Genomic DNA, 20,590 nt, shown 5'->3' with positions numbered 1-20,590 from the left:
ATAGTTTTCTGTAGTCGATGTGTTACGCCATAGAGGTTCTGAGTACAAACAGTATGATCTTTCGTTGCTAGTTGAGTGGGGCAGGGGGGTGGGGCGTTGATTTTGGGGAAGAGGCCAATCTGCGAGGTCATCGGTCTCATCGGATTAGGGAAGGATGAGGAAGGAAGTCGGCAGTGCCCTTTCAAAGGAACCATTCCGGCATTTGCCTGAAACGATTTAGGGAAATCACGGAAAACCTAAATCAAGGTGGCCGGACGCGGGATTGAACCGTCGCCGTCCTGAATCAATTAGAATTTATACACTCCTGGAAATGGAAAAAAGAACACATTGACACCGGTGTGTCAGACCCACCATACTTGCTCCGGACACTGCGAGAGGGCTGTACAAGCAATGATCACACGCACGGCACAGCGGACACACCAGGAACCGCGGTGTTGGCCGTCGAATGGCGCTAGCTGCGCAGCATTTGTGCACCGCCGCCGTCAGTGTCAGCCAGTTTGCCGTGGCATACGGAGCTCCATCGCAGTCTTTAACACTGGTAGCATGCCGCGACAGCGTGGACGTGAACCGTATGTGCAGTTGACGGACTTTGAGCGAGGGCGTATAGTGGGCATGCGGGAGGTCGGGTGGACGTACCGCCGAATTGCTCAACACGTGGGGCGTGAGGTCTCCACAGTACATCGATGTTGTCGCCAGTGGTCGGCGGAAGGTGCACGTGCCCGTCGACCTGGGACCGGACCGCAGCGAGCACGGATGCACGCCAAGACCGTAGGATCCTACGCAGTGCCGTAGGGGACCGCACCGCCACTTCCCAGCAAATTAGGGACACTGTTGCTCCTGGGGTATCGGCGAGGACCATTCGCAACCGTCTCCATGAAGCTGGCCTACGGTCCCGCACACCGTTAGGCCGTCTTAGGCTCACGCCCCAACATCGTGCAGCCCGCCTCCAGTGGTGTCGCGACAGGCGTGAATGGAGGGACGAATGGAGACGTGTCGTCTTCAGCGATGAGAGTCGCTTCTGCCTTGGTGCCAATGATGGTCGTAAGCGTGTTTGGCGCCGTGCAGGTGAGCGCCACTATCAGGACTGCATACGACCGAGGCACACAGGGCCAACACCCGGCATCATGGTGTGGGGAGCGATCTCCTACACTGGCCGTACACCACTGGTGATCGTCGAGGGGACACTGAATAGTGCACGGTACATCCAAACCGTCATCGAACCCATCGTTCTACCATTCCTAGACCGGCAAGGGAACTTGCTGTTCCAACAGGACAATGCACGTCCTCATGTATCCCGTGCCACCCAACGTGCTCTAGAAGGTGTAAGTCAACTACCCTGGCCAGCAAGATCTCCGGATCTGTCCCCCATTGAGCATGTTTGGGACTGGATGAAGCGTCGTCTCACGCGGTCTGCACGTCCAGCACGAACGCTGGTCCAACTGAGGCGCCAGGTGGAAATGGCATGGCAAGCCGTTCCACAGGACTACATCCAGCATCTCTACGATCGTCTCCATGGGAGAATAGCAGCCTGCATTGCTGCGAAAGGTGGATATACACTGTACTAGTGCCGACATTGTGCATGCTCTGTTGCCTGTGTCTATGTGCCTGTGGTTCTGTCAGTGTGATCATGTGATGTATCTGACCCTAGGAATGTGTCAATAAAGTTTCCCCTTCCTGGGACAATGAATTCACGGTGTTCTTATTTCAATTTCCAGGAGTGTAGCTTTGCCACTCCTTTGCCATTTCAAAAATTAATTTAATGGCACAGTCATAATTTCAATAACGAGTCATTTTTGTAAATATGAGTCTGGTAGTCATATCGTGTGTTTCGGTATTCACAATAAAGTTCTTTAAAAAAAGGTTAGTCTCTTTTCAATCATTTCGAAAGTTTAAATTCTAACACTGTCTCCTCACGAAAGTTTATTTTCTGGTTATGTGTGTCGCCTCTTTGCATTGAGCGGAGTTCAGTGTCAGATGCTAACACTGAAGTTGAATCTGCTGGGAATAGTTTCATGTCCTCGCATTGCATAGCGCTACGCTTTCTTTCTTTTCATTAGCTGGTTTGCTGCTGCAGTGCATTTTTTATGGTCATCACTTCGAGCAGTACCGAGTTTCCATCGCCACAGTCAAGTCATGAAAATTAGTGAGTGCTGTTCACTTTACGGTCAGGACACAGTTACATCATTTGCAGTTAGGGATTGCGTTTCAAAATTATCGTCAGGTCCAGATTAGTGAAGGTTCACATCAGAACTCATTTTGTCCTTACAGAGTAGTGTTACATTTGTGCGTGGATCATTTAGTTTTCGGAATTTCATTTAGTCATATGGCGTACGTGAAACTCGCAGGAGGGTTTCACTGAGACGTTTTTGATTATTTATTCTTTCAAAATTCAGTTGGTATTTTATGTAGTATTTTTGTTCTGTTAGCTGTGTGTGTTGGAATAACAAGTTACGTATTATGACTTCACGCATTCTAACTCTGCTCACTGCACAGCACAATACAGAATCTCACAGGACAGTTTCTTTTAACTTTTTCCAATTCTTTTGGTAAAGGTCTATTCAGATAGACACTAAATTACAGATAGGAAACCAATCCACGTTTATTTCACATCAAATGAACATTTTTATTTCGGAAAGTTACCGAAGTGAAACTCTAGAATTATTGTTTGTAGGGGTGTGTAAATGGTCTGAGAACGAATTAACGTAGCGAACTACTTTTTGTCGTATATGTTGTTAAGTTGCGAAGGAACATCTTTTACAGTTGTTTTGTAAATATGCTGATGGAAGTAGCGAAACGTTTTAAATACGGTTAGAGGCTCCATGTCGCTGATTGCGCGGACACTCCCGCCGGAGGTTCGAGTCCTCTCCATCGGGCTTGCGTGTGTTTGTTGTTCTTAGTATAAGTTAGTTTAAGTAGTGTGTAAGTCTAGGGACCGATAACCTCAGCAGTTTGGTTCCTTAGGAATTCACACACATTTGAACATTTTTTAAATACTAGTTTTTCTGTACATGAGGTAGCTCTCATTAGTAGGCTAAGTTTACATATCAAAATCTGTCACTACCAAATGAAGATTAAGCGACATTTCCGTAAATTTTACATTCAAATAGCTAAGTGCTAACAACTATTGAGAGCATGTCATAATTTAACACCGAACTTATTTTTCTTCAAAAGAGTCTTGACAGTTCTTACCTGCTTTAATGAGGAGATAGGGAGTCGTGTTCTTCAGTGACTTAAACCGTGTTTACTGAGAAACTACACCCTACCCCTGTTTTACGAAAGTTACCGCTTAGATGACGGAGAAATATACTGCTTGGCAAAAAAAGCTGAAGCACCCGCTACACATGTGTCAGCGTACTTCGTATAAGAGCACACCATCGACGGGTATGGAAATGATTAGAGCTGAAATTATCTGACAGGTTGAATGACCACCGAAGTGCATTAGTTTGTCCGAGTTTAGTGTTGTTACCGGGCCTGGTAGCCCGCGAGCAGCGTCAGATGTTGGGTGACCGCTCTGACGGACACAGAGATGCCGCGTACTCGTGTGAGACATTGTTATTAGCACCTGGTAGAAAAGGGATCCGCTGTGAAACTCCGTTTGGCCGCCTCGTCGAATCGTGTAGTATCGTTATTTGCAGGTTTTCGTAGGTGACAGTGCACCGCTGTTGGACTACAAGGGAACGATAGGGTTGGCATACTCACTGTTGAAGTTCCGGTCAACCAAGTCAGAACACGATAAGGGAGGATCGTAGTATGCACCAACCACAAGTAACCTCTCCACATCTGCTACTGCCATAAAAGAAAAAAAAAGTAATGAGGTCTGTGTCACTGGTTGGAGACTAGCAGTAGCTGAATCGACGTCCCATGTGTAGGCTAGTATTAACACCACAACCAAACCGCTGTGTCTGACGTGGAGCCATAACCGGGAAGCATGAACTATTGATCAATGACGTTGTAATGTGTTCAGCGACGAATTGCAGTTGTGCACACGCGGTTATGCACTAACCCAGTGACTATCATCGGCGACTATGGCAGTGACTTCGCGAGAAGTTCAATACTTCCAATGTTTGGAGAGGCACAGTTGGCACTCCTGGCATCACGGTGTGGTGAACCATCGGGAATGACTTTAGGTCAGAGCAGGTAGTGATTGAGGAAACTCTGGCGGCACAGTGATTCGTCATGGACAAGCTGCATACCGCTGTGTTATCTCTCATGTGTCAGGTTCTTGGTGCCATTTTTTAACAGGAAGTGCTGGTTCACACATGGCACGTGTCTCTACGACCTGTCTGCGTTAAGCTGAAGTATTCTTGGCCAGCAATATCCTCAGATCTGTCCCGTGTTTGGGACCAGGTCTGACATCAACTGTTTCCCAGTGCCAGCATCCAGGATATCAAGGACCAGTGACAACTGTTATTAGCCAGTTGGCATCAGAGAGTATACAACAGTTTTATGACGTCCTTTCCCACCGAATCAGTACATGCGTCTAAGCCAGAGGCGATCATACTGAGAACTGGGCTCATACTGCTAAGATAATTGAAAATCTGATTAGATTTTGTAATTACTGAAATCATTTCACATACTTTAAAATTGTGAAAAGCATAGTACGGTGTCACCACTTTTTGTGGGCATTGAAATTAATAAAGGAATATCTAAAATATACTCACGACATTACAAGATAATAGGCGTATCCATCGCTCTAAGTCAAAATATACTATTCATAGAATATCGTCAACACTATGGTGATAGAAAGATCAGTATTGACGATATTCTCTGAGTAGTAAAATTTGACATGGAGCGTTGGGTATGCCTACGATCTTTAACGTTGTGAGAATACTATAAACACTCCTTTATTAATTTTAATATCCGCAAAGAATGATGACACTGCGCTTTGGTTTTTACCTTGTATGGTGCGTCTAATGATTCGGCTTTAAGCCACGAAACCGTCTGTGTTTTAATAAACAACAATTTTCCAAGCTATTAGAGGAGTTCTGTCTAATATCATGCCTTTCAACAGCTGCGGTTGTCCAGAATATAAAATAGTTCTTAGCAATTGCAAAACTAACATTCCAATCATTTTGCAGTATTCTATTAAACTACCTTATCGTCATTCTATTCTATTTCGAAATGTCTTCCTTCAAACGAACACCTGTTCCGCTGAATTGGAAGTTATCTTTACTATCGCGAACAAAATTATCTTTTAAATGGTAGATGAAAAGAACTTCGGTGAAGAAGGAAGTGGGAGGAATACTACTGATACGTGGCAAATTAAATATTAAATTTAGTGGAGAAGAACTTCACAAAAACATGAGCATTGTAATTTGCGAGACACAAAATAACAATTTTTTTTTCAAGTACTGCACTAAAATATGCTATGTAAGTTTCCGAGGAATAATCACACATAAATCAACCTATGTACTAGAGTGAAGTTTCTTTTCAGTTAATTGTACCAAGCTCCTCAAATTGAAGAAAATGAATACGCGAAATAATATAGTAACTGGGAATATTTTTCCTTGCGAAGGATATTTTAAAAATTGTCTGTCTGTGTTTCACCAACGTGACGAAAACTGCGCTTTCACTAGCACAAAATGTTGCTGCTTGTGCAACCTCACGTGGACGGCATTGAATATACAAGTTTTTAGAAATTGAAACAACGAAGTCTGATCGTTTGAGGGTAATCTGTGCAGACCGCTCTTTACATCAAATGTTAGTTGGAAACATAATGTCCGGTAAACTTCCGCTCGTTTACCTGCAAAAGGAAATGTTTCTGTGTCTGTTGATCCAAGTTAAAAGGGTGTATATTTTATCAGTTCGCTTGTTGTTCTTTGCCACGCAGTGTACATTGCTCCTGTCTGCTCGTCGTGACATCTGCCGGAGAAAGAACGCTGCAGACGATGTGCGCCAGTGGTAGTAGTCACCCGCCCCGCCACATTGTGGCGCTGCTGGTCCGGCGTGGTGTACAGCGCTTTCTGGAGGCCGCAGGACGAATCTGCGGGATTCCACGCTTTGTGGCAGCTGTGGGAGCAAACCTGTTAGCAGAATCACACGGTCAGAAGGTGATAACGTCCGTTGAAGTCTAGTTATCATAGATTCTCATGATGTTACAGAAGCAGCTGATTATATCAACTGTAACAAACATGTGAACTGTCCAGTAATACGTGTATATTACACACACCTGTCTGTTACGAAAGTTTTGCTCGTGTATAAACACATGGAACAAAGAAATTAATCAAACCCAAGCAGAAATCACAATATTATTATGTAACACTGCCTCAGGCCTCGGCAAGTGGTTCTGTTCGGTGAGGATGAAAGTAAGACCAAAAGTATCTTCAGGTGTTGCTGTGTCCATTTGAATCTACAATTATGATCAGATTCCGCAAAACTTGCAAACTGCGGGGAAGCTGATTCCTACGTTCCACCTTCTGTCACAAATAGACCAAGACATTTTCCATGCGACGATTTTTGGGTGATTATGTAGTCCGATATAGTACCCGCGTTTTCGTCAATTTAATGATGGTTCCAAATATCAAGAAGACTGCTTTCAATCCAAGAGCGAGATTTTTATTAATTCCTCATACCCAGTGCTTACGGAAGTCTGGATGGGTGTAACTCTGAGAGCAAATTATTTAATTCAACGTCATTTATTTGTTTTGTGCTTAATGTAATTCGCTTACAATGAGATGTTTAGGACCCTGTTTTCACTGAATCAGGCTCTATGCACATTACAGTGCACGGGACTAACGATTATGACAGTAAACGAAAGAAAGGTTCAGAAGAGAAATTTTAGAGTGGAAGTACAGGGTGATTGTAATTAAAGTTAAACTTTCAAACCACTGTAGGAATAACACCACTGGTCAGAATGATATCAAACAGCAACGGAATATTATCGGAACAGGGGGAAAACGTATGGCAGAAGAAAAATAAATATTTACAAAATGTAGCAATAGATGGCGCTGTAAGCATCATAATTTAATAGTCGTCGACAACAAATGTCAAATGAATCATACAACAATGTCTAAGGTGTACGTTTGATGTTAAATAAACTGGGTGCATGGGTGTACAGTCGTGACAAAACGAGCGAGACCCCTCGCCTTTTCGTTATGCTGATCCACACAGCTTTAAAGTCTGCTACACAGCATAACAGGCAAGGCGACCAAGTGGTCCCAACATACTATGCACAGGCGTGAATTTGACAAACTATCTGAAATTTGTCAGACTGTTTTCAATCATGTGTAAGACTATATTAATGCTGATTATAGTGTTAACCACAACACCTAAATATAAGATATAAATGAAAGAAGAAATGCTAATTAGTATGAACTGTAGCCTACTAATATAAATGAATTTCAGCTTATCGAGATAACATAACTGTTTTAGTAAGACGAAGTACCCCGGATCGTTACGAATTATCAAAATATTGTGCGCATTCGGCCGCGAAATGGTCTGTGTCAACGTTCAGACCAGTCATACTGGATTACCGTTGCTGACCTACCATGAAAGTGTGCAAATTTAGCAATGCGTGAAGATTCATAACGAAATTCAGTTAAAAATCATTCAGTGCCACATTTAAGTCAATTCAATTATTAACAGAAACGGAAAAAGTAGGCAGTAACAAGTATGAAAATCTACAACGGTTTCATATCGACATCCACAGGGAGCCGATACAGAATAAAGGTAGCAATAAAACGTATTGGGGGCGCGAGAATTTCTTAATATTCCTTTACTGATAGTCTATCTGTCTCCATCGAGATTAGAACCGAATACAAACCAGACCTCCCTTGCAGTAGCAAACACCTTTCACTACGCTAGCAGACAACCGAGGCAAACAGCACTCTATTATTACCCCAGACATCAATAAGCCGGCAATTTCGCATTGAAAATGGCAAAATGATCTGCAGTTTCTGTTGCATAGAGCTTTCTGCACTCAAAAACATGAATTGTCTGCCTTTATGTCACCGCTTATGTGACAATTATTCGGTGTGTTTATCGAAATAACAAAAAACTGTTATTAGCGAGTAAATTTAGTAGGATAATTCTGCACCATACCAGGAAATAAACGGCGACGTAGCTGCCAAACGTATTCTACAATGTTTCGAATTCTCCATTAGACGTGCCCCAGCCAGAAAACGTTCATTAGCCAAAGTGTTCCTTAAAGTAGCTAGCAATGGGAATGCTCGCACATCTAAAACAACGCGGTGGCATTAATAATGGGATCTGATTTACCACGTGTATAGGCAAATGGATTTTATTTGCATTCCTGTAAACGTGATTTGGATCGAAAGCGTAGCTACGGCTAATATGGTGATGTATCGACTACAACTGGAACATTTCGAAAATAGAGTAGGGGAAATTATCATGCGGCCCTCATCTTCAGTAACTGTAGTAGCAATTTTCGTTGTTAGGATTTCATAACGTAAATCGGTAAAAATGGAACCCTACCAGTCTCACTTTCTTGACCGTCTATCTACCTACCCAACCCTTAAAACCCGTTTACCTCGAGTACCGGTGGACATAATAAGCGGAAATGTATCTCACTTCCTGCGGTATACGGTCCCTTGGTGGTGTAAAAAAGTGAGCTATGTCAACGAAATCTAAAGAAACGGCCGTTTACGTAAAGAAAATTTGTGTGAAAGGTCTAATGGCTCTGAGCACTTATGCGACTTAACTTCTGAGGTCATCAGTCGCCTAGAACTAATTAAACCTAACTAACCTAAGGACATCACACACATCCATGCCCGAGGCAGGATTCGAACCTGCGACCGTAGCGGTCGCTCGGCTCCAGACTGCAGCGCCTAGAACCGCGTGAAAGGTCAAAAAATGGCTCTAACAACTATGCCACCAAACTGCTTAGGTCATCAGTCCCCTGGATCTAGAACTACTTCAACCTACTTAACCTAACACACATCCATGCCCGGGGGAGGATTCGAACTGACGGCGCAAGGAGCCGCGCGGTCTGCGATATGACGCTGTTGAGCGCACGGTTAACCCGCGCCGGCAAGCTGTTAATATCATATGGTGTTGCTAAAAAGTTATTCACTTCTGGTGAATGATTTTCTGCGCAGTTCATTTAAGTAAGAATAACTAAAATGTATTTGATGTTACGGAAGAGGAAGGTCGCCTAATTCATTTTTCCTTGTCTTTATTCATGGTGTTAGATTCGCAATCTGAGCATACGTACTGTGGTGTCACCGCCAGACACCACACTTGCTAGGTGGTAGCCTTTAAATCGGCCGCGGTCCGTTAGTATACGTCGGACCCGCGTGTCGCCACTATCAGTGATTGCAGACCGAGCGCCGCCACACGGCAGGTCTAGAGAGACTTCCTAGCACTCGCCCCAGTTGTACAGCCGACTTTGCTAGCGATGGTTCACTGACAAATTACGCTCTCATTTGCCGAGACGATAGTTAGCATAGCATTGAGCTACGGCATTTGCTACGACCTAGCAAGGCGCCATTATCAGTTGCTATTGATATTGTAAATAATGTACAGACAAGAGCTACGTTCAACATTAATGGATTAAAGTTAAGTATTCCACCATCTGCATCCGTTTTTCTAAGTTCTAATTTCCTTGTCCTGTTCCAGACCTCACGCCAGCCTGCGTGAGCTTAAACGCGTGCCTTTCGGCTTCCTCTCACATTAGTGGGTTGGCTCTCCTGCCAATCCACAACACGTACTATCCATAACCGCACTTTAGATCCAAGTAATAGTCACAGATATGTGAATACAACACATTGGCTTATACTTGAGGTATTTCGTTTCCCACGAAGTGGTGGTAGACGATGCTGTGGCGTCTTCGAAGCGCGAGTTTCTCTCAACACATCAGCTGAGCGAACTTGCATAGTATGTTGGTAGCATCTCGTCGCCTTGCCTGTTATGCTGTGTAGCAGACTTTGAAGCTGTGCGGATCAGCATAACGAAAAGGCGAGGGGTCTCGCACGTTTTGTCCACGACTGTAAAGGTGTGATACTGTTGGTTACGTAACACAGCCACCACGTCACGGTCATATCACATCGGATGGAAAAAATCAGTTTTTAATTGTCTTGAGGCCAAAAACCGCATAAAAAGCACCAATCACTCTGGTTTTTAATTGTGCTGTGGCCGAAAACCGCATAAAACGCATCAATCAAAATCAAATCGGATTATTAATTTCCATGTGACTGGCGCAAAACTTGTTCAATATGCTGTCCACCGTTTTCTGCAACAAGTTGAAATCGAAAAACAGAATGTTCCACTACTGATCGAAGTGTTTCTGGGGTCACGTTCAGAACGTCTTTCGCAATGCGTGCCTTCAATGCAGTTAAGTTAGCAATCGGAACACTGAACACAGTATCTTTCAGACAGCCCCACAGCCAGAAATCACACGGATTAAGATCGGGTGACTGGGACGACCAGGCTGTACGGAAATGGCGGCTGATAATTCTAGCATTTCCGAAATGGCACTTCAGCAGCTGCATAACTGGATTTGCAGTTGCGGAGGTGAGTCATCTTGCATAAAAATAATCCCATCCACGCTGTTGGAGAGCTGGAATGACGTGGTTGCGCAAAAGACACTAGTAGCGCTTACCAGTGACGGTACAGGTAACAGGACTCGAAGCACCTGTGTATTCGAAAAAATATGGTCCTATGATAAATGATGCAGTAAACCCGCACCACACAGTAAACGTTCCAGGAAGAAGTGGTACTGACTGATTTTCGTCTGGATTTTCCGCTGCCCATATTCGACAGTTCTGTGTTTTGACATATACTGTCATATGCAAATGGTCTTCGTCTGTCCAGAAAATCTTCCACGGCCAGTCGTTGTCCACTTTGATGCTAGCAAGAAATTATAAAGCAAAGGTCTCTCTCGCTAGCAGGTCAACAGGAAGCAACTCGTGCACATGGGTAATTTTGAATGGATAGCAAAGAAGGACGTTTCGTAGGATTTTACGCACCGTGCTCACGGGTATGCCCAATGTTGGGGCAATGCCCCGTCCACCACACGTTTGCACACAACCACTCGTCTCTTCCTGCATTGTTGCGGCCACTGCCTCCACTGACGTCGAATCTATTCGTTTCCTCCCTCTACCAGGTTGCACACCAAAAGAACCTGTCTTTTCGAATTTCCGAATCATTTTCTTCAGACCCACGGCAGTACCGGACCAAATCCTTTTATCAAACCCTACAGTGTCTGGAACTTCTGCAAAGCTTCGCGTGCAGTTATCATTCTCGTAATACAGCTGTACAAGCAGAGTGCGATCCTGAATTGAGACAGTCAAGGCGTACGCCTCAGACGCGAAAGGAGGAAAAGCTGTGTAACCGGCGTGCTTATACCAACGTCAGTGGGTCGTGTGCATAACAGGTGTTTTCATTTACGTTCAAATATGTTCAAATGTGTGTGAATTCCTAAGGGACCAAACTGCTGAGGTCATCGTCCCTAGGCTTACACACAAAATAATCTATGCTAAGAACAACACACACACACACCCATGCACGAGGGAGGACTCGAAACTCTGGCGGTAGGGGCCACGCGGGTCCGTGATATGGAGCCTCAAACCGCACGACCACTCCTCACGGCCTTCATTTAAATATACAGCGCCATCTATTGATCAATTTTCACACTACTTTTTCTGCCATACGATTTTTCCTTCTCCGGTAATATCCCGTTGCAATTCGACGTCATTCTGACCAGTGGTATTATTTTTATAGCGTTTTTGAAGTTTGATTGTAACCATCCTGTATATCAAAGTTAAGATACGCTGATGACATTTTGGTTGGGAAGAAGATCTGTTGAATGGGATGTTCAGTTTTCTAAATACAGAACGTGGAATGACAGTAAACCAAAGAAAGAAAAATGTATTGAGGAGTAACAGAAAAGTAGCATGAAAAGTGTGGACTACATAGAAGACGAAATAAATTATCCTGCTATCGTGAAACCAAAACGCGCTTAACGGACGAAATAAGGACAATTAGAAGGAGTGTAAGAAAGCCAAAGAGATCACTCCTCCGTAACACAAGTGTGACAGTGTCAGACATCTGGGGGAACGGAACTGTATGGAAGTGAGTCACGGACTGTAGGAAAACGGGAAAAGGAGAGTTTCATAGGATTTGACTTTTGGAGTTAGAGAACGATGCTAAAATGAAAGTAGAATGATAAAAAGTGAGATCCTCCAGAGATTGAGAAAGAAAGGAGGACGTAGGGTATACCAAAAAGGGACGGGATTATAGGATTCCTGTTAAAACACTGGGGAATAACTTCATCGGTACACTCAGCAAGGTGAACAGATGACATGGCTTCGGTAGCAGGTCCTTTGTAGAGGTGGTAAAAGTGGACAGTGCAGAACGTTTACATGTGTTGCACTGTCACGTGCTACACTTCTGTACGACAATGTTTTGCGAAGCAAAACAATTAAACACTGAAAAACTCTTCAAAAACTACCAATGTGACCGCCTCTGTTCACTATGTAATGCGTATAAATCCATGTTTCGCTGGAATAATGTAATTTTGATGATCTACACACATCAAAAAAAGTTTTGCATCACCCCGGTTCCCAATACTTCTGAAGATAGACGTTGACTGTGGATATTGTATCGCAGACACTGTCGCTTTGACTGTTCAGAGATGTCACTAAACCCGCCCAAAGATCTAAACAATTATGCATCAGCAGCGCCTATTAGACGGAGGGAGTCCGACAACAGATCATTTCCAGTCATTCCACCAGGAAGGAGGTACACGGCTCGTGCTGTCTTTATTTCAACCATGCCTAGACGGTCAATATTGCGGTTCGATCGCGTCTGCATTGTGCCAGGAAGTGCTCTCAACAAGAGAAGTGTGCAGGCGTCTCAGAGTGAACCAAAGCGATGTTGTTCGGACATGGAGGAGATACAGAGAGACAGGAACTGTCGATGACATGCCTCACTCAGGCCGCCCAAGGGCTACTACTCCAGGATTATGGCTCGGAGGAACCCTGACAGCAACGCCACCATGTCGAATAATGCTTTACTTGCAGCCACAAGACGTCGTCTTACTGCTCAAACTGTACGAAATAGGCTGCATGATGTGCAACTTCACTCCCGACGTCCCTGGCGAGGTATATCTTTGCAACAACGAAACCATGCAGCACGATACAGATGGGCCCAACTACATGCCGAATGACCCGCTCAGGATTGGCATCACACTCTTTTCATCGATGAGTGTCGCATATGCCTCCAACCAGACAATCCTAAGAGATGTTTTAGGAGGCAACCCGGTCAGGCTGAACGCCTTAGATACACTGTCCAGCGAGTGCAGCAAGGTGGAGATTCCCTTCTGTTTTGGGGTGGCATTATGTGGGGTCGACGTATGCCACTGGTGGTCATGGAATGCGCCGTAACGGCTGTACGATACTTGAATGTCATCCTCCGACCGATAGTGCAACCATATCGGCAGCATATTGGCGAGGCATTCGTCTTCAAGGACAACAATTCGCGCCCCCATCGTGCACATCTTGTGAATGATTTTCTTCAGGATAAGGACACCGCTCGACTAGAGTGGCCAGCATGTTCTCCAGACATGGACCCTATAGAACATGCCTGGGATAGATTGAAAAGCGCTGTTTATGGACGACGTGATTCACCAACCACTTGAGGGATCCACGACGAATAGCCTTTGAGGATTGGGACACTGCCTTGATGAATCTGTGTATAGTATGCCATGACGAATGCAGGCAGCCATTAATGCAAGAGGACGTGCTACTGGGTAATAGAGGTACCGGTGTGTACAGCAATCTGGACCACCACCTCACAAAGTCTCGCTAAATGGTGGTATAACATGCAATGTGTGGTTTCCCTGAGCAATAAAAAGGGCAGAAATGATGTTTGTGTTGATCTCTACTACAGTTCTCTGGATAGGTCCCGGAACTCTAGGAACCGAGGGGATGCAAAACTTTTTTTGATGTGTGTATCAGTTTGAAAATACCTAAGGCAGAGAAGCTTTTGGAAACTGTGTCACCTCGTTGGCACTTGATGACACCTTTATTCTGCCGTATTCTCAAGTGTCATACACTGGACAATGTTTCTCCGTGTTTCCTTGCTGGCCTTGACGTGCACTTCTGTGTGGCAAAAGCTGGAAAGTTTTCGTAAACTTATTATTTCCTTGCATTGTTCCGAATGTCGGAGAAACTGCTGCTTATTAACGCATTTATCCACATTGTCAATGGGATATACATTTTTTGCTCCTCTTCTGTGGAGAGTAGATATACCAATCACGTCCTGCATAGTATCGTGTCCCTCCAGTTAGCTGTGACACACTCAACTACAACACTTGGCTTGCACGTTCCGCCACATTTCGTTAGTGCTTTCTGTGCTCTGTCTTTACGGTAAATAAATCGAATGACCTTGACAGCAAGTGGAACTGTAGCCGAAGGCATATCTGCGGGAGCCTTCTGTTCTTGCACTGCGACGTAAGAACGCACGTTACTGTGTGCTACGGTGACGAAGTTAGGTCCACCTTTTCGCTTTGTCGGATGTTACTATAGGGAGTGGTACAAGGAAATAACTGCAGTGGAAGAGAAAGAATTCAATATATCCAATAATTAACTAAAAATATTGGGCTTAAGAGATACTCTGAGACAAATTAGGGGTAGGCCACTAGAAACCATTCAGACGATCGATGACCAAAATAAAAAATCCATACAATGTGCCATAAATGATAGAAATAAAAAAGGAACAATGATATAAGGAATAGCTATATTGGTGTGGTATTGTCCAAAGACCGCGGTGCCATACCAAAGCCGGCATCTCGCATCGATACTACAGAAGTACAATCCGCATCGATGAATAGGAGGCGCTGGCGGAGCTACATTCTCGCTCCCAACTTCACAGTGCCACCGCATCGAGACCGAATATACAGCCGAGCAGAGGAAGTCTCTGCCCAGTTCGTGACCTCAGATCCTTTGACAAATGTTCAATACGCCTCCACAGGACGCACGGGAAAACATCTAACCGATAGTGAAACCCGTCCCATACTTTTGCGACCGCACTAACTCCTGTTGCGATGCTGCATCGTAGTTCGAAATTGTTGGAAAGGATGGCATAGACGAAGCGTTCAAAAAATCCCCACAAAAAATCATGTTGTGATATACGGTGAAGTCTTTCGACTATAGACGCTATTGATGCAATGCGGAATACGTATGCCCCTTAACGGCCGATCTGCCCTTGAGACAGTTCGTTGTTCACAATACTCCTAGACGGCTACGCAATGGTGTCCCGTCCTGCTGAAAAATGAAATTTTCAAAATGTTATGGCCAGGAGCAATAGATCCAGGTAGGTGATTCATGAGCGAGCAAGTTGCACAACCTAGACCACCATCCGGTAACCACATGAAGCGCTAACTAACAACTGAATCCAAAGTACACTACTGGCCACTAAAATTGCTACACCAAGAAGAAATGCAGATGATACGCGGGTATTCATTGGACAAATATATTATGCTTGAACTGACATGTGATTACATTTTCACGCAATTTGGGTGCATAGGTCCTGAGAAATCAGTACCCAGAACATAATAACGGCCTTGATACGCCTGGGCATTGAGTCAGAGCTTGGATGGGGTGTACAGGTACAGCTGCCCATGCAGCTTCAACACAATACCACAGCTCATCAAGAGTACTGACTGGCGTATTGCGGCGAGCCAGTTGCTCGGCCACCATTGACCAGACGTTTTCAATTGGTGAGAGATCTGGAGAATGTGCTGGCCAGGGCAGCAGTCGAACATTTTCTATATCCAGAAAGGCCCGTACAGGACCTGCAACATGCGGTCGTATAGTATCCTGCTGAAATGTAGGGTTTCGCAGGGATTGAGTAGAGGGTACAGCCATGGGTCGTAACACATCTGAAATATAACGTCCACTGTTCAAAGTGCCCCAAGGCGAACAAGAGATGACCGAGACGTGTAACCAATGGAACAGCATACCGTCACGCCAGGTGATACGCCAGTATGGCGATGACGAATACACGCGTCCAATATCCGTTCACCGCGATGTCGCCAAACACGGATGCGACCATCATAATGCTGTAAACAGAACCTGGATTCATCCGAAAAAATGACGTTTCGCCTTTCGTACACCCAGGTTCGTCGTTGAGTAAACCATCGCAGGCGCTCCTGTCTGAGATGCAGCGCCAAGGGTAACCGCAGCCATGGTCTCCGAGCTCACAGTACATGCTGCTGCAAACGTCGTAGAACTGTGTTGTCTTGCAAACGTCTCCATCTGGTGACTCAGGGATCGAGACGTGGCTGCACGATCCGTTACAGCCATGCGGATAAGATGCCCGTCATCTCGACTGCTAGTGATACGAGGCCGTTGAGATCCAGCACGGCGTTCCATATTACCCTCCTGAATCACCGATTCCGTATTCTGCTAACAGTCATTGTATCTCGACCAACGCGAGCAGCAATGTGGCGATACGATAAACCGCAATCGCGATAGACTACAATCCGATCTTTATGAAAGTCGCAAACGTGATGGTACGCATTTCTCCTCCTTACACGAGGCATCACAACAACGTTTCACCAGGCAACGCCGGTCAACTGCTGTTTGTGTATGAGAAATCGGTAGGAAACTTTCCTTATGTCAGCACGTTGTGTGAATTCTCTGAAAAGCTAATCATTAGCATATCACAGCATCTTTTCCCTGTCGGTTAAATTTAGCGTCTGTAGCATGTCATATTCCTGGTGTAGCAATTTTAATGGCCAGTAGTGTAACTTGGAGTTTCGATGCGTAAATAAAGGAATGTGTTGAGTTCAACTGTCGTCGGGATGCTTGTTGTATGTCCGGTGGAGGTCACAATGAACATTTGTGAAAGTATCCCAGGGATGTATTGTAGTGCCCTGAGAGCCGATCGCGATAGAAGCTGACGCTATTTTCCAATTGTGAAGTGGCTTATCCAATTTGCAGTCCTTGTGCCTGGGAATAAAAGTTACAATATTTGCAGATAAGGAAACTCGGTGGGAATAGGACGAGTAACTGTGATAAGTAACTGAGACTGAGCAACTATGTAGCACAAGAAACTACTCTCGAATCTCACGAGACATTAACACTGTACGTTGTGAAATCCTGCATGTACGCTGTGCAGCGAAGTCACAACAGAAGTTATGTCTCACCATGGGGGCAGAACAAAAAACAGTTCCAGCGTCTGAGGTAGATCGCTAACGGAATCTCTAGCAGCGCAGGCGGCTCCACTTCTAAAGGCTCGGATGTGCGCTTCCTGTACAATTACGCGCTGTCCTCCTGACTTCTGTTGCTTCCAGATGCTTCTCTACTAACAGTAACGTAGACACACAGTCCCCCCTGCTTTCTAGGCCCCTCGTCGTATTAGGTTACTCTTTTACCCACAGACATTGTGCAACATTATGGCTCTTGCTATTCACTTTTAATACCTCACGTGACTCATTCGTGAAACTATGAGCAAACATGCAAAAAAAAAAAAAAAAAAAAAAATATGATTTCAAATTCGGCTGATTCTTTGTAAAATAAATAAATTTGCTCCTGTGCCTGAGTTGAAACTGATCCATGGCGGGACTGGCCCCTGGGATATCTTTGGCTTAGGCACTATCGATTCCCTCTAGCAGAAGCTTGTCTTTGGAGCCTGGGCCGGCTGAGGATATAGTGGGGCAGTACGAAGTGGAAAGGGGCAACAACTGTTGTGACTTGGCAAGACAGCCAAGCCACTATGTGGTAGCCGAAAGGCACGCGTTTAAGCTCACGCAGGCTGGCGTGAGGTCTGGAACAGTTAAAGGAGTTGTGTCTAGTAAAAAAAGTACGTAGCTTCTGGAATACTTAACTTTAATCCATGATTGGTAAGCATCGGTCTTACGGTACATGCATCACAAGATACATAGCAAATGATAATGGCGCCTTGCTAGGTCGTAGCAAATGACGTAGCTGAAGGCTATGCTAACTATCGTCTCGGCAAATGAGAGCGTAATTTGTCAGTGAACCATCGCTAGCAAAGTCGGCTGTACAACTGGGGCGAGTGCTAGGCAGTGTCTCTAGACCTGCCGTGTGGCGGCGCTCGGTCTGCAATCACTGATAGTGGCGACACGCGGCTCCGACGTATACTAGCGGACCGCGGCCGATTAAAAGGCTACCACCTAGCAAGTGTGGTGTCTGGCGGTGACATCACAACAACGTTGGGCACGACACGCGGAACTCCGCGGTTAGCGAGACGTTGGAGAGACGGTGTGCCTGAGTACGGGCGGCAGTTAGCGCTTGATCGTACTGGGGTCAGTAACAGCGGGCCGTAACTGTGGCTTCTTGGCAATCTCGTGAACCTATGCATGTGCTCGCTTCCGTGAAGGAAAACGCTGTCACTGTCGGACTAAGCAATGTCTGGTGTCTTCGCCACATTGATCCAGCAGCTGGCATCAAGTTAAGTATTTCAAGTCCTACCAACGATTAGTGAAATATAATGATTTACAGAAAGACATTTTTACTCTGCAGCGGAGTGTGCGCTGATATGAAACTTCCTGGCAGATTAAAACTGTGTGCCGGACCGAGACTGGAACCCGGGATCTTTGCCTTTCGCGGGCAAGTGCTCTACCAACTGAGCTACCCAAGCACGACTCACGCCCCGTCCTCACAGCTTTACTTCTGCCAGTACTTCGTCTCCTGTGAGGACGGGGCGTGAGTCGTGCTTGGGTAGCTCAGTTGGTAGAGCACTTGCCCGCGAAAGGCAAAGATCCCGAGTTCCAGTCTCGGCCCGGCACACAGTTTTAATCTGCCAGGAAGTTTCATATCAGCGTCCACTCCGCTGCAGAGTGAAAATCTCATTGTGGAAACATCCCCCAGGTTGTGGCTAAGCCATGTCTCCGCAATATCCTTTCTTTCAGGAGTGCTAGTTCTGCAAGGTTCGCAGGAGAGCTTCTGTAAAGTTTGGAAGGTAGGAGACGAGGTACTGGCAGAAGTAAAGCTGTGAGGACGGGGCGTGAGTCATGCTTCGGTAGCTCAGTTGGTAGAGCACTTGCCCGCGAAAGGCAAAGGTCCCGATTTCGAGTTTCGGTCCGGCACACAGATGTGCCAGGAAGTTTCAAATATAATGATGAGTGCTCTTGAGGCAGCAAAGCGTTGCAAGGACTGTGATGTGATATTTCATGCCCCTTATTAAGTGTGTGCTTCGCTCCTTAGTAGTATTATTCTTACTTCAGCTGGCAAGTGTCTAAAACATTGATACGTGTGCGCAGCCTTACCGAACGATCCATATTCCGTGTCTAAGGATTGCCGTGTGATACCTACAGGCCCACATAAGATGCTCCATGTGATGCTTGGTTTTTAATGAGCCAGTTCCGTTTGAATCATCCGTGTACGTGGTTCTGCTTAAAGGAATGAAATCAGTTTTATTATTGTTTTCTGTATAAATCTGAGTATTAAGGTGAAGGAAGGGTTGTTTGGTTCCCTGTTGTCGCTTCTGATTTATGTTTCAGAGATCGGAAGCTGTGGGCCACCGAAGTGCAGAGCCTCCCCTTTTAAATTCCTAGCGGGCGTACGGGCGGTGGACTTCGCCTGAGCTCGCGTGTGCCGTTTGGTTCCGATTTCGGTGCTCTGAGCGGGGTGGAAGAACAAACGGAGTCCACATCTTAATTCGAAGATAGGTACTCAGTCGCCTCCACCGTTCGTGGCCAAGTCGCGGCCTCACAATCTCGGGCCTCAGTTATTGTACAAGCTGCAGTTTTCTAAAACTTGTGATTGCTCTGCAAGGTTTCCCGGGTTAAATGTTTTAAATATTTGTCTTAAGAATTTTGAGGGATTTCTAGAAGAATGTGTCTTAATTGAAACCGTTTTCTAAAATTGCGGTGCAATTCAGCCGTAGTGGCGTACGTCAACTTTGATGGGGAAATAACTGGGTTATTATTGATCAAACTGTCTACAACCTTGTAAAGTTGTTCGGTAATATCTCGCCCGGGAGGGGCGGTTTTTAATCTATGTGAAAATAATAATTGATTTCCTGGTTATTTGATGTAAAGTTTATTTTAAATGATTTACTTGGCCCGAGTGGCGTTTTTTTTTTTTTTTTTTTTTTTTTTTTTTAATGTTTGTAAAGAGATTAATTCGCTTGTGGTTTCATATAACAAGTAGTTTGTAAAATTGGCCTGAGTAGCGGGTTTTTAAAGAGATTAATTCATTTGTGGTTTTATATAACAAGCAGTTTGTAAAGTTTGCCTGAATGGCGTTTCTTGAAGAAATTATTATCTGATTTATGATTGTAATTCTCTTAATGATTTATCTATAATGCAAATAAATTTGTTGAAATGAAATGGTCACTGTATGGGTCAAGTCCTTCCACTCCCTTTATATTAAAGGTTAAGGAAATTACAGTCCAAAAAGAGAAACAACGACCCAGAAATTAACCCGAACTTTATAACTACATTCATGAAAAAGATATATTCTCATGAAACTGGATGGACTCTGTTGAAACTTCGTGTACACTGTACATTACTATTTATTTAATTCATTCCGATCTCTTTCCCCACTTCTAAACTGGGCGGTTGACACGAGGAAACTGATCTCAGGATTGTAACGTGTGCAGGGCGTGTTTTTGCTGGACGACGCCGTACTCCCGAGTGCAGATCGGCGGTTCCGAAGCG

The sequence above is a fragment of the Schistocerca americana genome, chromosome 1 (assembly GCF_021461395.2).
Source record: "Schistocerca americana isolate TAMUIC-IGC-003095 chromosome 1, iqSchAmer2.1, whole genome shotgun sequence".
Classification (NCBI taxonomy): domain Eukaryota; kingdom Metazoa; phylum Arthropoda; class Insecta; order Orthoptera; family Acrididae; genus Schistocerca; species Schistocerca americana.
The sequence above is the reverse complement of the archived record's forward strand: the minus strand, read 5'-3'. Positions refer to the sequence as shown.